Source organism: Lygodium microphyllum, chromosome 2 (genome assembly GCF_053477565.2).
Source record: "Lygodium microphyllum isolate KBCC chromosome 2, Lygodium_microphyllum_v1.1.10, whole genome shotgun sequence".
Lineage (NCBI taxonomy): Eukaryota > Viridiplantae > Streptophyta > Polypodiopsida > Schizaeales > Lygodiaceae > Lygodium > Lygodium microphyllum.
In genome coordinates, this window is record NC_141136.1 from 117261343 (window position 1) to 117278773 (window position 17431).

Here is a 17431-nt window from a genome sequence, read left to right on the forward strand (position 1 = left end):
ATGCCCAAAATAATTGCGGAGAATCCTAAAGGGCTTATCTGCAGAATACACAGCGCTCTTCGCACACACTAAATCTCACTGCAATCCTAGATTTTTGCTCTGCCTTGCTTTGGGTGCCTCCACAGGCACTATCCAAGAGAAAGAGTGGAAGAATGGGAGAGCTTCTTACCCGTGGCTTGCTTGCTCGAACCTTGCTTCTTCTCCTTCACTTCAGCCTTCGAAATCAGCCTCTCTCAGTGGTGCAGCTCTGATACCATGTCAAGAATCGTGTGGTGGGGGAACTTGCTCAAGATGTTGTGTTGAACACACACAGAATGCACAAGGAGAAGCTCACTCAAGAGACAAGAAGAGAGATGGAGGCCAAATCGTTTTCTTGCTGGTTTTTTCTTCTTTTTCCACACACTTTAAAATGTACACAAAGTATAGATAAGATACAACATAAAGGAAAGTGGCCTACTAAGTCAAACAATGCATAACCGACTACATTAGTCAATTGGTGCTATAACTATGCCAGTTGTAAATAGGTGTAACAACCTGAATATAATAAGTAATGAGTCAGTGGCCATGTGAGAGTCATAATGACCACCGACATGCTAAGTGTAGACGTGTGGACCCATCTAACCAGGCGATTCATCATCAATGTCTGCATGTGTTGAGCTTTTCATCTCAACACTCGGCCCATGTACCTCGGCCCGTTCGAGTGACCCACTCGGACCCTGCAATTCGGACTAGCTGGGCTGAGTGTAAATTTTCATCAAATTCTCAGAAATTTGACCTGACCCGGCTAGAGCTCAGCAGTGTAAACTGTCGAAAGTCCTTCTGACGCTCAGAACTTGATTCTGGCACACGGAATAGACGAAATCATAGGGAGTAGCCGCTTAGCAGCTTGAAGTAGGCAGTAGACCCAGAGACCTAGACGCAAAAGCGCTGAGAAATTAGAACCTGATTGGCCAAAAACAAACGATGCAACATATTAAAAAACCATGAACCCTGTCAAGGCGGCCAAAAAATTGACCAACAAGCCTATCAGGCCCGAAACAAAGCGAGAGTGCGTAAGACGCTTCGAGATTGTTTGCTGCACTCACCTTGAATTTCCGCACTTGAATGCACTTAAGGAAATTGAAGGCCTGATTGAGCACAAGTGCACGAGAAGTGACACGCACACTGAGTGACCATAAATGGAGGATTATATTCAATAACTAAAGGAACTCACTCAAATAAACCACTCAAGGAACCCACTAGTACGAGAGGACCCAAGACGTAGACAAACCATTAACGTGCGAAGTAGGACATGCAAGTGGCGTCAACGATGTGGATTTGAAAAATCTACTCAACCTGAGCGATAGCTTGGTGGAGCACGACAACACGACTATGGTGGCAGAAGGAGGCTCAGACCATAGGTCTAATGAGGAACTCGACTTGAACGTCTTCCTGGAGGCTATTCAGTAGCTAGTCAATAGCTACAATGCATACGCATGGTACGAGCACCACTGCAGGACGGCAGACACTATCATCGCAGACCTAGAGAAAGAGAGAAAACTAGCCCACAAGGCTTTGCAAAGCATAGTCGAGTACAATAGGAACCAGCATGCTAGGAGCCAAAGGCAAAGCACGAAGTTGCTTGAGGTACATCGAGTGCTAAACTTAGCAAGTAGAAACCGAACAGATCACGAGAGAGCCCTAAAAGGAGACTTGACGTTGAGCGAGCTTCTCATGAAGCGACTGCTAGATAACACGGCAGTAGACAAAGTGCCACGGCACTAGCGACATCATTGCTCGCAGGATTAGGAGTGAACCAAGGCTCAAAGAGCCTATCTAAAACCCCTATTGTTGCCAAGCAACTCTTGACAAATACCAACCCCACGACGATCCATACAGCTTTGCAGAGCAGTTTGAGTAAGTTTGTGAAGCCAAAAACCTCAACGACCTGACTCAACGCTCTCAAGTGTTCGGGCTCTGCTTAGGTGACACGGGAAGGACTTGGTATATAAGCCTAGATGCCGCAGAACGAGCCAACTTCAGTACTCTGATAATCTGCTAGTACGCTTGATGAACGTCACAAGCAGAAAGAGGAGGACATTCGCAACTACGTAACCCACATGAGGAGTCTCTTCAAGAGAATCCTTATAGCCGAGCGACCGACTAAAAGAGCAGTTTCGACTGTATTCATCAGTGGAATTCGAGACAAGGAGTTATATAAGGCTTTGGTAGGCAATTCGAGCTCGCAGCAAGACGCGCTAGCTAGAGTGTTTGAGGAAGCCATCAGAGTTGATGATCAGCTAAAAGAGCGGAGCTCTAGGAGCTCCAACCTAGAAGAGACCAACTTGCGAAGCTCAAAGAGAGCGTCAGCCTCTAGTGAGCGATCAGTCCCATCATCCCAAGATAAGGGGAAGGCCACCGAGACTTGGCTGATGTAAAGATGGAGTAAGCCAAGTTGCAAGACATGTTGAGACAACCAACGCGTCCACACGTCCAATGCATGTACTGTGGCGGAAAACACTTGCCAGCCGAGTGTCAAGACCCTAGGTCAAGACCTTATGATAACTACGATAGGCTCGGTCATGACGTCGCACATTGTAGATTACCAAGAAGACTTCCGTACTCGCAACCCTATGGCCAGTCTTACCTAGCGAATAGGCCGCAGCCATTCTTCAGAAGGGGAGCCCCATTGGCCCTTCCTATGCCTAACGACATTAAGACAGTTGTTCCTAGGATCAACATAAACCCTACTGGCATACCCTGATCACCAGGTCCTTACGTGACCTATCCACCGAGCGAAGCTCCAGTCCACTACATGGAAGAACCAAATGAGGAAGAAACTTACATATGCCCTTACATCTCGCATGACGATGAGGGCAATGCTGTCCTCATGGATTATTGCCCCATGCCAGTGATGGCATTAGGAAGAGGATGAGGTAGAGGCCTAGGAGGGCAGACGTAGGATCCAATCACCTGTTGGACTTGTGGTCACCCAGTTCATGTCTCATCACGTTGCCCTAAAAGGGAGTAGCAAAATAGAGACAAGGGTGACCAAAGGTGTGCTGAGTGCGGAATCACTCATCTCTTTGTTGATTGCCCAAGGCGAAAGCCATCTTTTAGCTCAGCCAATGTACCATCTATCCCATTGGGGCTGTTTGATGTTAAGAATCTCAATGGGGAGGCTACACCTATCCCATTGCAGGTCATGATTCATGCCCATACAAAGCAGGCCGGCATATCACTGCTAGGACCTACCAACCTTGACGTAGCTTTGATAGGGAAGAAAAGTCGCAGGTGGAAGAAGAAGAGGTCGGAAGCTAAAATCGCACTAAAAACGGAGAGTGCTACAACTCTGCCTGCTGAAAAGAAGGTCTCTGATGCAAAGGCAGAGACTTTAGTCCCTAAGACGGTCGAAAAGGGAAGTGCTAAGGTAGGGGAATGCCCGCATCCGAAGCAACAGTTAGAGGCCATAGAAAAAGTGAAGGAATGGGTGAAGGAGGCTCAAGAGCATCTAGAAGACAGTGAGCCCATCATAGATGACAAGATCGATGATCTCTCCAGCATAAGCATGCCAATCTCACCTCCTCAACCAAAGTCGGGAGAAGCAACTGCACCACAAGTAGTGCTGCTAAGGCCAAGCCTTGATGCTACAGGGCCGCAGATCAGTCACGGCCATTGGCCAGGACAATCTAGGTTAGGAGAAAGACGAGCACCCAATGATCTCCTATAACCACGTTGGTGACTACCCCTGTAACACTTAGCCTGGGAGATCTACTTAGGCAGCATCCCACCCTATGGCAAGATCTTAAGCAGTGGGTTGAAGGGTCACGAGAGCAGGTCACGGCAGACCCTCATGACCATGATGCAGAGACGTAAATACCGAGCCTGACGCTGCACTCTATGCCTAAATCCTTACACGTCAATGCCTTCTAGGAAGGTTTCGAGATGCATGCGGTCTTACCGGTTCTAGCCCTAGGCGATACAACAAGAAAGGGAATCATGGACATGGGAGCTGGGGTTAGTGTGCTTAGCCACACGGTGCTTCAGACTTGGGGAAACCCGCCTGTCAAAACTGCTAGGTTTAATGTCACATTAGCAAACGGTATGAGAGTCAAGCCATTCAGGGTGCTTAAGAATTGGCCAATGAAGATAGCAAGTGTCCAATTCTCTGTGGACTTTATAGTCATGAAGGGAGTGGACGACGATATCCTATTAGGCCGACCTTGGATGCGCAACACTAGAGTCATCAAAGATTGGGGTAACGGCTTGATCTTCCTTGGCAATAGAACGGATGCCGTGAGAATAGAGATGGATACTTGGAAGACCTCGCCAGTCGACCTAGATGCCATCTTTGCTATACTCAAGGATAACACCCAGGTCAAGAAGTTCGATCGGCCCTTGACCAAGTATATCCCATGCCCAGCGGACGAGTGGGATTGGATGCACATCCTTGCTACAATCGACTTGCCGTTCTCAAATCATGAGGCGTATGAGCAAGCCATCAAAACAATTGGCAAGTCTAACGACACACCCTCTGTACCAATCTGCATGATGGTAGGAACCCTTTGTGGGAAACCTAAGCCTGTCAACTTCCAAGTCCCAACCAACAAAAGGGAACTCCAGGAGATACTGGAATACTTAACGGACAAGCTAGCTGGCAATCCAGCTGCAAACTTTAAACCACTCCAGGATCTCTTAGATGAATCCATGTGGCAATGGACCAAAGTGCATGACTTAAACCTCATGTATAACTAGGCCCTAGTTCCTGACCAACGACAAGAGATATACCAAGTCCTAGGAGATGATGAGGAGTCTGATGAAGAGGATTCTAACAAGGAATACGAAGACTGCGAATCCTTCAATGACGAAAGTGAGGGTGAGTTAGACACCGTGGAATATGACATTGAAGGACAAGAAATAGAGCAAATACGAGCAGACTCCAAGCTGCAGAAAAGGAGTATCTTCAGGATAGAGCGAGGAGTCATGTGCATGGAATGTGATCATGCCTGGTTGGAACACATAGACATCAGTGCTTAGGATAGAGTCGTCGTCCATGCCCACCAGGGGAGACCACCTCTTCTAGCAAGGACAAGGAGACTCTGAGTCGGAGGTTAGTTCGGATAGTGTTCCAAAAATCCCTAGGCCACCCATGACCAGACACACCAAGAGGGACCTACCCGTCCACCTGAGACACAGACGATTAAGGCAGAAAACGGCAAAACAACCTAGGGATACACGAACGGAAGAATAGCAAAAACCGCAGGACCTCCCTAAACGATTTACGAAATTCAAAAAAGGGGATAGGGTAGTAGTTCTGTTAGGTGCCAAGCGTTAAGGGCAAATGAGCAAACCAATCGAGGGACCAGCCAAGGTCAAGGAGGTGAACCTAGCCCAAGAAGGGGAAACACCCCGACCAGCTTCATTGCCGATGAATTGACTGAGGAAGAAGAAACGAGTCTTGTCGCTCTCATGCGAGAGTACATAGATGTGCTCGCCTGGTCCTTAGAAGAGCTTAAGGAGGTAGATCCGAGTGTTGTGACTCACAACATACCCATGACGCCAGACACAACGCCAGTTAAGCAGCGACCGTACCCTATGAATCCAAAACACGCTCATGCTGTCAAAGAGGAGATTGATAAGTTTATGAGAGCAGGATTCATTTACGAAATTGAACACATAGAGTGGGTATCACCCATAGTCATCGTGATGAAGAAGAATGGAAAAATCTGAGTGTGCGTCAATTACAAGAAGGTGAACACTGCTATTAAGAGGGACAACTATCCATTGCCGTACACCGAGCACATGCTTGATAGAATGGCAAGCAAGGAAGCCTACGGTTTTTTGGATGGCTTCTCAAGGTACAACAAGGTGCAGGTGCATCCTGTGGACAGGCACAAGACTACCTTCTCCACTGAGTGGGGCATCTTTGCTTACATAGTTATGAACTTCGGGTTGACTAATGCCCCTGCCACCTTCCAACGCCTCATGTGCACCATCTTTAAAGACATGCTTCGCAAGGAGTTGGAAGTCTTTGTCGATGACCTCTGTGTCCACTCGACCTGGATCGAACACTTAGACAAACTCCGCACAGTCTTTGAGCGATGTCGCTTATATTGTCTCTCCTTGAACCCCTTAAAGTGCCAGTTTTGGGTAAAGCATGGATGCATCTTAGGGCACGTGGTGTCAAAGAATGGCATTGCCACTGACTTCTCGAAAGTCAAGGTTATTGTTGACCTTCCACCCCCAAGCAACTACAAGGGAGTTCAATGCTTCCTAGGCCATACGGGGTACTATTGGCGGTTTGTACTGAACTATGCATTGATCGCCAGACCTTTGTACAAGCTGCTGATTGTCTTCGAATGGACTGAGGCATGCCAACGAGCATATGAAGAGTTGAAAAAGGATCTAACCACAACACCAATTCTATGAGCCCCAGATTGGACCATTACTTTCCACATGCATATCGATGCTTCTAAGTTTGATGTGGGGGCAGTGTTGTGCCAACCTGGCAAACACAACTTAGACTATCCAGTGAGCTTTGCTAGCAGGCAACTCACTGCGATGGAAATGAACTACTTGACGATAGAAAGAGAAGGATTAGCCATGGTGTTTGCCGTGAAGAAATTCCGGCACTATCTATTGGCCACAGCTTTTACCTTTTTTGTGGACCATCAAGCCCTGCTCTATCTAGTAAACAAACCTTGCGCTACAGGACTCATTGCTCGGTGGCTCCTTCTGCTCTTGGAATTCGACTTCTCCATGATTGTACGAAAAGGAAAACAACACTACATGGCTAACCATACGTCACGCATTCCCACGGGAGAAGCCGCTGGACAAGGCATTGTTGAGGAATTACCCGACATCCATCTATTTAACCTGTCCAGCAAGAGAGATTTATTCAAGGCTGATCTAACGCCATATTGGGCGGATGACATAGTTCAAGTGCTTGAACACGGACTGCCTGATCGACCGATAGAAAAATCTCGACTTAGGCGATTAATCTTTAAGATCCAGCCCTATAAGCTGATTGCAAGCCAACTCTATAGGTTGGGGCAAGACGGATTGCTACGCAAATGCGTATGCAAACAAGAGATGCATGATGTGCTCTCAGAGGCACACATCGGCATTGCTGGAGGGCACTTTAGCGGAGATACAACAGCACGAAAGGTGTTGCAATCTCAACTATGGTGGCCCACACTTTTTCGTGATGCAGCGCGATTCGTCAAGCATTGTGAGGAGTGCCAACGTACAAAAGTCTCGATTCACAAGGATCAAATGGAGTTGACCGCAGTTATTGCATGACAACCCTTCGAAAAATGGGGAATTGACTTCATAGGACCCATCACTCCTGCGGCACAGTATTTACAGGCCAAGTACATCATTGTGGCCACAGACTACCTCATGAAATGGGCAGAGGCTAGAGCGACACGAAAAAACGACGCTAGGATGACTGCCAAGTTCTTATGGGAGCAAGTGATCTCGAGATTCGGTTGCCCCATCGAACTCCTCAGTGATCAAGGCACGCACTTCATCAATGAAGTGATAGCGCATCTCCTATCCACCTTTCTCATCATCCATCGCAAATCCTCACCATACTACCCTCAGGCAGAATCCACGAATAAGATTCTTGTCAATGTCTTGACCAAGGTGGTCTCAGCCTCATGCAGCGACTGGGACAACAAGCTGATGGTAGCTTTGTGGGCTTACCACACAGCTTATAAAACGGATGTCGGTCAAACCCCCTTCAGGCTGACCTATGGAACTGAAATGATTCTACCATTAGAATTATTTATTCCTAGCATGAGAATAGCACTTCAAGAATGATGGGAAGGAAAGGAGGCATGCACTCAACGCCTCGTCGAACTCGAATGCCTCTCAGAGACTTGCCTTCTAGCCACCCATGCGCTTATATGTGAGAAGGCTCGACGCAAGAGTTGGTTTGATAAGCATGTCAAGCAGCACAACTTTGAACAGGGCGACTTAGTGCTCCTCTACTCAGTTAAGGGGCATAAGCAGAAAATGAAATTTAGAGGTCTTGGACCTTTCAAAGTTCGTGCGATCAGCCGCACAGGCAATGTCAAGCTCGAGACCTTAGACGCTGAGGGCATAGGCTTCTTCAATGGCAGTCGTGTCAAGTACTACTCTCCCACCCATCCTTTGCACAAGCCCCCGATGTTAAAACTGCCTGTCAAGATACGAGTGGCCACAATCACTGAGATTGATGATGAGGATGAGGAAGCAGTAGAGCTTGCATACCTCCATATCACGGTCACTGCAAAACAAACATGCGCTTTCAACACTTTGATCGACGAGGGAGCAGATTCAATGTCTTAACTCACGATCATTGGATTCAACTTGGCAAACCACCACCTCAACCCACTAATGCAAAATTAAGCCCATATGGGGCCCATTCCTACGCACTTCTCGGCAAGTGAAGAGCCACCGTTTCTATTGATTTCTGAGACTGTCCCAATGATTTTTTACGTGTTGCCAAATACTAAAAACGCAGGCACGGAGTCGCTGCTGGGGTGAACTTTCAAAAAGCAGACTCACTGCAATGTTGATTATGAGTCGCAACGCATTCACCTCGCAATAGGCAACGTTTGCATTGTCACAGCTTTCAGCAAGGGCTGCACGACCTCATCATTGTTCGCAATGCCACCGGTAGAAATATCCGTAATATAACCAAGTCCAAGGAGGGGGGTAGTGCACGGCCGCTACCTCCCAGATTTCATGAATCACAGCCCACAACAGCAAAACCTAAGGCCCAAAAGCCTAGATTTCAATGGCAGCCTAAGCAGCCGCAACCGCCGCCTAGGAGTCAACGCTCCTATCCTCATAAAACCAAAAACTCTAAACCTAGGAGGCCAAGACGTAGTCATAGAAAGCGCCGCATGATCAAGCAAAGATGGGTCCCTAAATCCCTCTTACATGTGCAAGGCTACTACGTGGGCAACACTTGGATGTGGATCCCTAAGGCCTACATGGCCAAAGGCACTACTCATATGCCACCCTCAAGCTTGATCAACCCAAGTCCCATAAACCCTCCAAACCATAAGCTGCAATGCTCTCCAAAACCATAGCCATCCGACTCATCCACGCCTAAACCCAAGAGAGTCACACAAGCCTATCGGCCCAAACAATAGACTCGATCACAAAAGTCATCACCTAACCAAGTCAATCCGACTCCCCAAACCCAACTTGAATGCAGCAATTTGTCTGTCGTGGCTGCTCCTAATCCACCCATAATCCAAGCATCCCAACCGCAACTCTTCATTGTCACAGGCTCTAGTTCTAGCAAACCTCGACCACCCCTCGGCCTTACGCCCTCCTACGAATGCAAATCCTTTTTAGCACTAGCCACCAACCTCATTAAGGACATCGGTGATGACGTGGTGGAATGCATTAAATGACTAGGCACCACCTTCATGTCGCTAGCACTAAGCTACGACTGCTTGGACTTAGGACTATTGGAGGAACCAACTGAAGTTAAAACGATGCCATGCTCCTGGGAGACCTTTGAATTCACATTCGCAAAAGCTTCTCACTCTGCTCTGAATTGCTCAACAGCGAGATCTCCAAGGAGCAAGCCATCAAATAGCGCCTCATCACGTCATATGATCAGCAAACCACTTCTACTATCACTGATCAAGAAATCACAGTGTTATCAAAGCTCACTGATACTAACTCCCCGTTCTTGAGGCATTGGTACACTCTTAGGCTGCAATGGGAAGTTGAAGGGTGCTGCATAATGACCAACGCTGAGCAGCGCCGCACTATTAAAACAGCGGAATACGATCCCAGATATGTCGCGCCAACCTCATATAGAGTGTTAACCACTCTTCAGGGCCGACCCATGGAAGAACACATCAAAGGACACCCCTACCTCGACTGCTTGTTGATTGAGGAAGAGATACACATTGCTAGTCGTGTCAACTCTGCTAACTTCCTAACAGATGTTCTCACATACATCACGCAAGTGGGGATTCGACCCTTTGATCTAGACCGTGAAGCTCACTCAGAATACAACCCCCAGTTCTATGATTGGCTCCTTCACAAGTAACTCCTACACTACCATGCGGAACGCCCTTGCCCTTCTACCCTAAATCCTAGGAAGGATTCTTCTCAAGCTGGAAGGGGAGGGGGTAAGGTGAATCAACTCAGGCCAATCAAATCAAAATTAGTGAAACACGTAAACATGTATTATGAAAAATGGATGGGGTAGGAAAAAGGTGATGGAAACTTTGAAGTAAAGGGCAAAAAGTCAAAGGCTGAAAAGGAAAATCTACATTGGTTCTTAATGTATTCATTCAAAAAGCATAGAGTTTTTCTTTTTCAGCAATTTGTAAAATTACTATCTGGAAAGCACTAATGAAAATTACGCTTTATGATAAGAACAAAAAATGTCGCAATAAGATCGTGCCCACTTGCTTCCATTCACGGAAGAGGAGAGAGCGCAGTACAGCATCACCTTGGAGAGCTACGCCTACAACCAACTAAAATTCCAAACTATTCACAACATAGAAGGATTGGTGGCCAAGGAAGAGGTGGCTAGGAGAGTCGTTGAAAATTGCAACTTCACCAAGTACCTGGAAAGATTCGCACAAGAACCCGACCACACAAGGTGCGCAAGTGTTGGTTTGCTTAACCCCCGCCTTGGTGGAAAAGGCGCTGGGACTAGAACCAAAAATAGAAAAGAAGTAGAAGAGAGATGTGTACGCCATGCTGGGGATGAGAAAGGAGGACCTGCTGACAAACGACGACATCAACATTCAAGATATCCCTAATGCAGAAACCAGATTGCATGCAAAACTGGTATACGCTCTCTTTTCCAGCCAGTGCTACAATGCATTGATGCACCGAATCAGTGTGCCGGTTGGAACGGCTATGTGCGCAAAACCATCAACCAGGCGGCTAAAGCACTAGCTTTGGGAAGTACGCTAGTAGGTGGAGAGTCTCCAGCTTCCAAGGCCATAGAAAGGAATAAGGCCTCGTCCAAGGCCTCATTTATCGGCTACGAAAGCATTTTGACTACGCTCATCCAGGAGGCAGTAAAGGAGACACAGAATGCAGAAGAAGGAGAAGGAGAAACGCTGGATAGGTCACCCCCTCACCAGGACAAAGAAGGGTCCACCGACAAAACTGGGACCGAGGAAGAAGGGGAAGAACATAAAACCAAGAAGATCACCAAGAAACCCAAGAAGAAAATAGCCCAAAGGAAGAAAAAGGATGATGAAGGCCGCAAGAAGGAGAAAGAGGACTTGGAAAGGGCCAAAAAAGAATCCCTTAAGGAGGCCAAGGAGGGAGAAGAAGAAGAAACAAGAAGAAGAAAAGGAAAAGGAGGAATTACTGAAGGCAAAGAAGGCATCAAAATAGGAGGCCGAGGAGAGAAAAAAGAAGGAAAAGGAAGAAAAAGATAAAAAGGAGGAAGAACATAAAAAAACAGAAGCAGAAAGGCAAAGAAAAGCCGCAGAGAAAGACGAGGAACTAAGAAGAAAGGAGGAAGAAGACCTGGCTGAGGCTACACGCCGGTCTATCAAACAACAAAGCAGGGAAAATGAATTGGGAAATTTGAGCCCGCAAAGAGAAGAAGGGCCTGGTTCTAGCACACACGCGCCAGAAATCGTGCCACCCACTGTCATTGAGGGCAAGGGCAAAGCCCCAATTCATCTAATTCCTCCCCTCATGGTGCCTCCCACGGAACCAATCGCCACCACCCCCAGCATCCCGACCACTGCTGATGTTTCGAATTTCGTGGTATGGATGCAATACTTCATCAACAAAGAAATGGCCCACGGACAAAGCACCAAAACTACCGCCACAGGGCAAAAGAGGCCAGCCACTGATGCAGAATCAAGACAAGACCCTAAATGGCAGAAGATGGAAGCCTCGACATCACCAATCCACACAACGATGATGCCATCAGCTAACTACGACGAGTACGTTGTCGAGCTACTCTCCCAATTGGAGAAAGCTAAGGAGGAACGAAAGATAGATGTGGCTGAGTTGGCGGCTGAAAAGGAGTGAGTAGCTGCCTTCCAACTCAACAAAACTAGAATGATAGCCATGTAGCAAAGGGAGATCTCGGATCTCAAGCAAGAAGTGAAGGCTAAGGACGATAGGGAAGAGCACTCGAGACAGCTACTAGACAATGAAACACAGGAACTTGTGAAAATGCAGAGAGAACACAAGCTCCTGATCATGCAATATGAGGAGCTCATTGCGAAAACCTCCAAATTCGAAGCGCTTATGGCTATGCTCAATGCCAAGGACGAGGAAAGAAAACAGAACATGGAGCAGCAACAAAATGAGATCAAGTCCCTGACCGATCAATTGAATTCCAAAAACGAAGAACATGAGAAACTGGTCAGAGAACGGGAAGACCAAGAACAAAGGCTCACGACCCTGGTTCTGAGGCAAGGAGAGAGCCTAGAAGAGATGAACAAGAGAGCATAGGACTGGGCCATGCAAAATAAAAGAAGGGTGAAGACATTGGCATGGCACCTTGCTCTAGTGGAAAAAGAGAAGATCATCGCAGAGAATAAGGCAGAAGCCGCCCAGGTGGCCTTCGGTGCCCAACAAAAGGCCTTCCTCAACACAATCATGGACACCACCCACCAAGAGGAGGGAGAATCATTGGAGGTGGCACAAAAGAAGCTTAACATTGCACATAGGGCCCTGCATGCAGGACTGCAGATGCCACCGCAACTTGCAGAGGTTAGGCTGAGCCTGGAAGAGCAAAGGAAATACCTACTGCTGACTGGCCTAACCCCCCAGGAAATAGATGCCATAGGATTTTAAGAGGGACCACAACAAGGAGACCAGCAGGGGGAGGAAGCAGAACTCGAATTTGACATGGGCAGATTCAGAGAGGATGTGATCCCACAACCCCCCTCGCCGCAATCTCAAGAGCAACAACAAGAAGACCCATCTGTGAAGAGACAAGCCGCACTTAAAGAGAGACACAAGAATTTAGTTGAAGAAGCCAGGAAACAGTTAAGGGCCAAGCCAGTCGTGCAGCCATCTGCACCCTTCCCACCTTGCCCTGATGACATCCCAGCTGGATTCCACGTAGAGCTAGTGGTTTGGGAGAGACAAGAAAAAGAAAAGGATCCATTCACCTTTAGCTTTCTCCTACCCAACAGCCTGCGGAGGGTCTTGCCGCTTAAGGTGATGGAGGAGGTGATCACGATTGGTGGCCAACTAGGGCAAAAGTGGCTAAAAGAGAGAGAGAAGACCCCCACCTCTTGGGGAATTGAAGAGGCCAACTACTGGTAAAACAAAGTTTTTGAAGTTCCACATATAGTACAGGGCTATAAAAGCCAACCCCTGTGGAGAAGGCGAGTATGCGACATTAGTATGCTCGCCTCGATGGCGTTTTGTAACACGGTGCCCTTCGAGAGGAACAACCCCACATACATAGCATACCCTCGAAGGGTAGGTGTGGATTTTGATACCACCCTCCATGGGCGTTATGACTTTCCCATTATCTATAACTCTGATGGGACCTAAAATGGGCCGGCACTGGCTATGGCACTAGCTGGACCTCATGCTCGTGACACACAAACACCCTCACAGCCTCGCAGACCAAGAGTGTCAATCTAATGCTAAAGGACAAACTGCTCTAAAGCCTGATCTATGTGTTTATAGTTTCATCATTTTGTAGTTCAATGTTCCCTTTCTATAAACTCCATAGAGGGAGAATCCATACACATTGGCAATGCCACGATCACATACATGGAGGCAACCTCTCGGTAGAAACACCGTGGCCCCATTGCAGCTCTCCTACATCGCAGGGATTGGCCCCTTGATGCGCTGCTCAACATATAACACAAACGAACACAAACTCCTCTCTTTCATTTCGAATCCAGGAGATATACCATGCTTCCTCACCAAATAAGCCCACAAGAAACGAATATCTATCCTACAGCTTAGGATGCCTTTCCACACTCAACGTGGATCATTGTCATTGAAAGCAAGTGCTATACATCCAGGTTTTTCCATTCTGATACCATGATCATCATGCACATGCGAAGGTGAATGACTTTAAGGTGCCCAAATACCATTTTAAAATCAGCAACGTGCCTGTGCACAAATAGGCTTTGTAATGCATTATTCACTAACCCGTTGCAGCGATGGAAGGATAGCACCGAGACCACTCGTGCTACTACCCTCTTAATTAAAATAACACGAACTCTATGACATGATATACATTAGAAAATCAGCAACAATCAGCATGCAAATCACACCATTCAAACCTCCCAACCCCCTACGTTTAGGTATTGCTTCGTTGCGTAGGTGTAGAAGTTCATTTTATGATTTTTTTATGTATAGAAAGCGTTAAATCACCAACTTTAACAAAGAGATAGGGAAAACTGAGGCCAAACCTCATGCCTTGCCCCTACCATGCATCCACAAACAATTATTGTATTTTTTCTTATTTTTCCAAGTCGTATTTCTATTTTTCCACTCATTTTTTCCATTTTCTTGATTTATTTATTAATAAAATATACCATTTTCCGGTTTTTCTTATCCCTTTCACTTCAGTGTGTCAAAAATCAGTTCATCTTTCATATTCCCCCCATGGGAACATATTTTTCCCACCCAAAACGGAAAAACTAGTATTTTGCCACTTAAAACCCGCTTTTCGGGCTTACGGGAATTAAATTAAGCGTGTATATCATTGTAAACTCAGAATTTTCTGATACACAACAATTATTCATGATGTAAACAACACACACACAAATTTTCATCCACAAAGAAAATAATTATCATCATGAACTATAAAAAACCCTTCATTTTCCTACGTAAAAATTGAATTACCACTTAGGCTCCATGTCTTGGGGTCTCGGTTTTGGTGCAGGACTGTGGATCAGCCCACATTTAATGTCCAACATCTTCGCAATCAACAATCTTCATGTGTTCATTGATCCGCAAGCAATCCGGTTCCAACCGGACAAGCTTTCCTTCACCATTATTCATTTTCCTCTTGCACACAAGAACAGCCCCTTAGGGGAGAGAGAGGGAGGAGAGAGAAAGACTAGAACTAGAATTCTTCATCCAAGCCACCATTGGACGAGTGAAGGATGGCGATATGCTCAGCAGAGGAAGGGATAGTCAAGCCCCATTGTCAGTTGGGTGGGTTGCATTCAAGTAGGCATCTCCATCTCCATGATTTGAGGCACAAAAATCGGCGTGTTGCAGGCGCCTTCATCCACGTTTTTTTTCTTTTTTCTTTATGCCCACGATTTGATGTTTCATAAAATGCTACCCAAGGCCCCAAAGGTCATGCCCACTTTGGCTAAAAACAAGTCCACCTCTTCATATCTTGCCCAATTTGTGGCCATTTCCCCGTCCGGGCTTCGATTTGAGTGTTGTAAATTTTTGGGCATCCGGCTTGACATCTTGTATTGATTGGCAACTCCTAAAAACCTGCACGGAAATCTGAAAAATTATCAAAAATCCACAAGTGTCGCTCGGGCGCCTTTTAAAAGTCGTATTTCACTTGGTGCTTAAAATCGTCCTAGCTGGAGCCACCTCCTTGGATGTTGAATATTTTTTCCCTAAATTTCAGATTTTTTGGCAAATTTTTGGCACATCCCGGGCTCAAAACTCCACTCTCATTGGTGACCATGGGATAGGGCGACTCAGCTCGTCGAATCCCACAACGGATCTGCAAAAAACAGCCAAAGGAAGCATCAAGCTGATACAAAATAGACATATACTAAAACATAGCACAATGCTCACCCTACCCCCTGACAAAACCAAGGTATGATATCCACAAGGAGTAGGCCTAGCATAAGCTAATAGAAGGTCCGAAGTTAGTCACTAACTAACTGCTCCGCCAAACTAAAAAGAACTATCAAAGAGGTTGCCCTAAGTGGTGATCTGAACTACTTACCTAACTAAGGACAACACAACCAGGAGCTCCTACTAGGCGAGGACTCCCAGAAGTATTTTCTTTTAGCACATTTCTTCTTTTAGGTTCTTATGTTTCCATACTCGAGCATCTAAAAAGGAGGGAGCTGAGCGTAGTGACCCAAGGAGAACAAGGCATTGGCCTCAGGTCCTGTCTTGGTACCCAAGAACCTACCAAGCCCTCGCAAGGCGACACTTAATCCTTTTATGACGCTCACTTTTATTTTCGCTCCAACCTTCCTTACTTTCTTCTTTTCCAGCAAGACGCCACCCCTAGGAAGACAAGGCATCGGCCCCGGGTTTGACTCATCCCCAAGAACCTACCAGGCCTCCGCAAGGCGATAATCAATTGCTTATAAATTTTCCTTTCTTTTCTTTTGTATTTTTATAGGGGGTAGAACCCCTTTTTACACACCTTTGTATATTTATTTTCTTTGAGATACTCAAGGTTTCTTTTCCTCTCTATCATCATTTTCCTTCTGGCAGGCTTCTCTAACTGCCTCACAACTAACAAGAACTCCTAGAACGGCTACCTAGCAGGCTAGTAGAACAGGGTCACTGGGACTCCCTTCTAAAATAGGTCTTTCAATGCCTGACAATGTCTTTACAAGAGGCAACAACTACTCAGACCTCCCTCAAACATACTTAACCTAAACCTGGGACTTCATGCCTTGGACGCCGGTTCCCAACAAGAAAAGAAAATCCCCTACAAGTACACAGACACATATAGCATAAAACACGGTACTCATAAAGGAGAGATATCATCTGGATAGGGCCACAAGAAGCTCTTGTGCAACAAAGGCCCCTTCCAAGCTCTTCTTCGAACCTGTCTAGGACAAAACTAAAACAAGAACCCATTAACTGCACCTGTACTAAATAGACAAGTGGCCCTCTTGGCCTAATGAAATAAAACAGTTCACGCCAAAAACGACCCTCTTGGCCTAACGAAATCAAATAGAATAGCACCTACATATCCCTCCCCAAAATAGTACATATATACAATAATGTGCTCCTTTCCAAGAAGGAAAAACAAGCTCGTAGCCCTAAACTAAATGCATAAGATTATGACCCATCCCTCCTGCATATATAGCAAGAGGCGTACGCATAACATGTTGTCTAATCAACCTATCGGTCCAGGATAACAACAGTAGATTGGTCTCGGCTACTCTTTACATCACCCATATCAACCATCGTTTTCCATATATAGCATGCTCTGATAACATTCCCCACAAGCGACCAGGTCCTGTCTCATTATTGATAGCAATATCTAAACTAGGACCACAGTTAAAGAAAAGGTCTTCTTCATAAGCAAGATTTGCCAGTGAATCTGCAAACTGATTCTAGTAATGTGGAATCAGCTGAAAAGACACTCTCTCAAACTCCTCAAGTAGGGTCATAGTAGTTCGATGATACATACAAAGGATGGGATTCCGCATTGTGTATGTCCCATCTAGCTGATTCAGGATAAACTGGAAATCCCCTTTTACTAACAACCAACGAATACCACCTTGTTTGGCAATATGCATTCCCATAA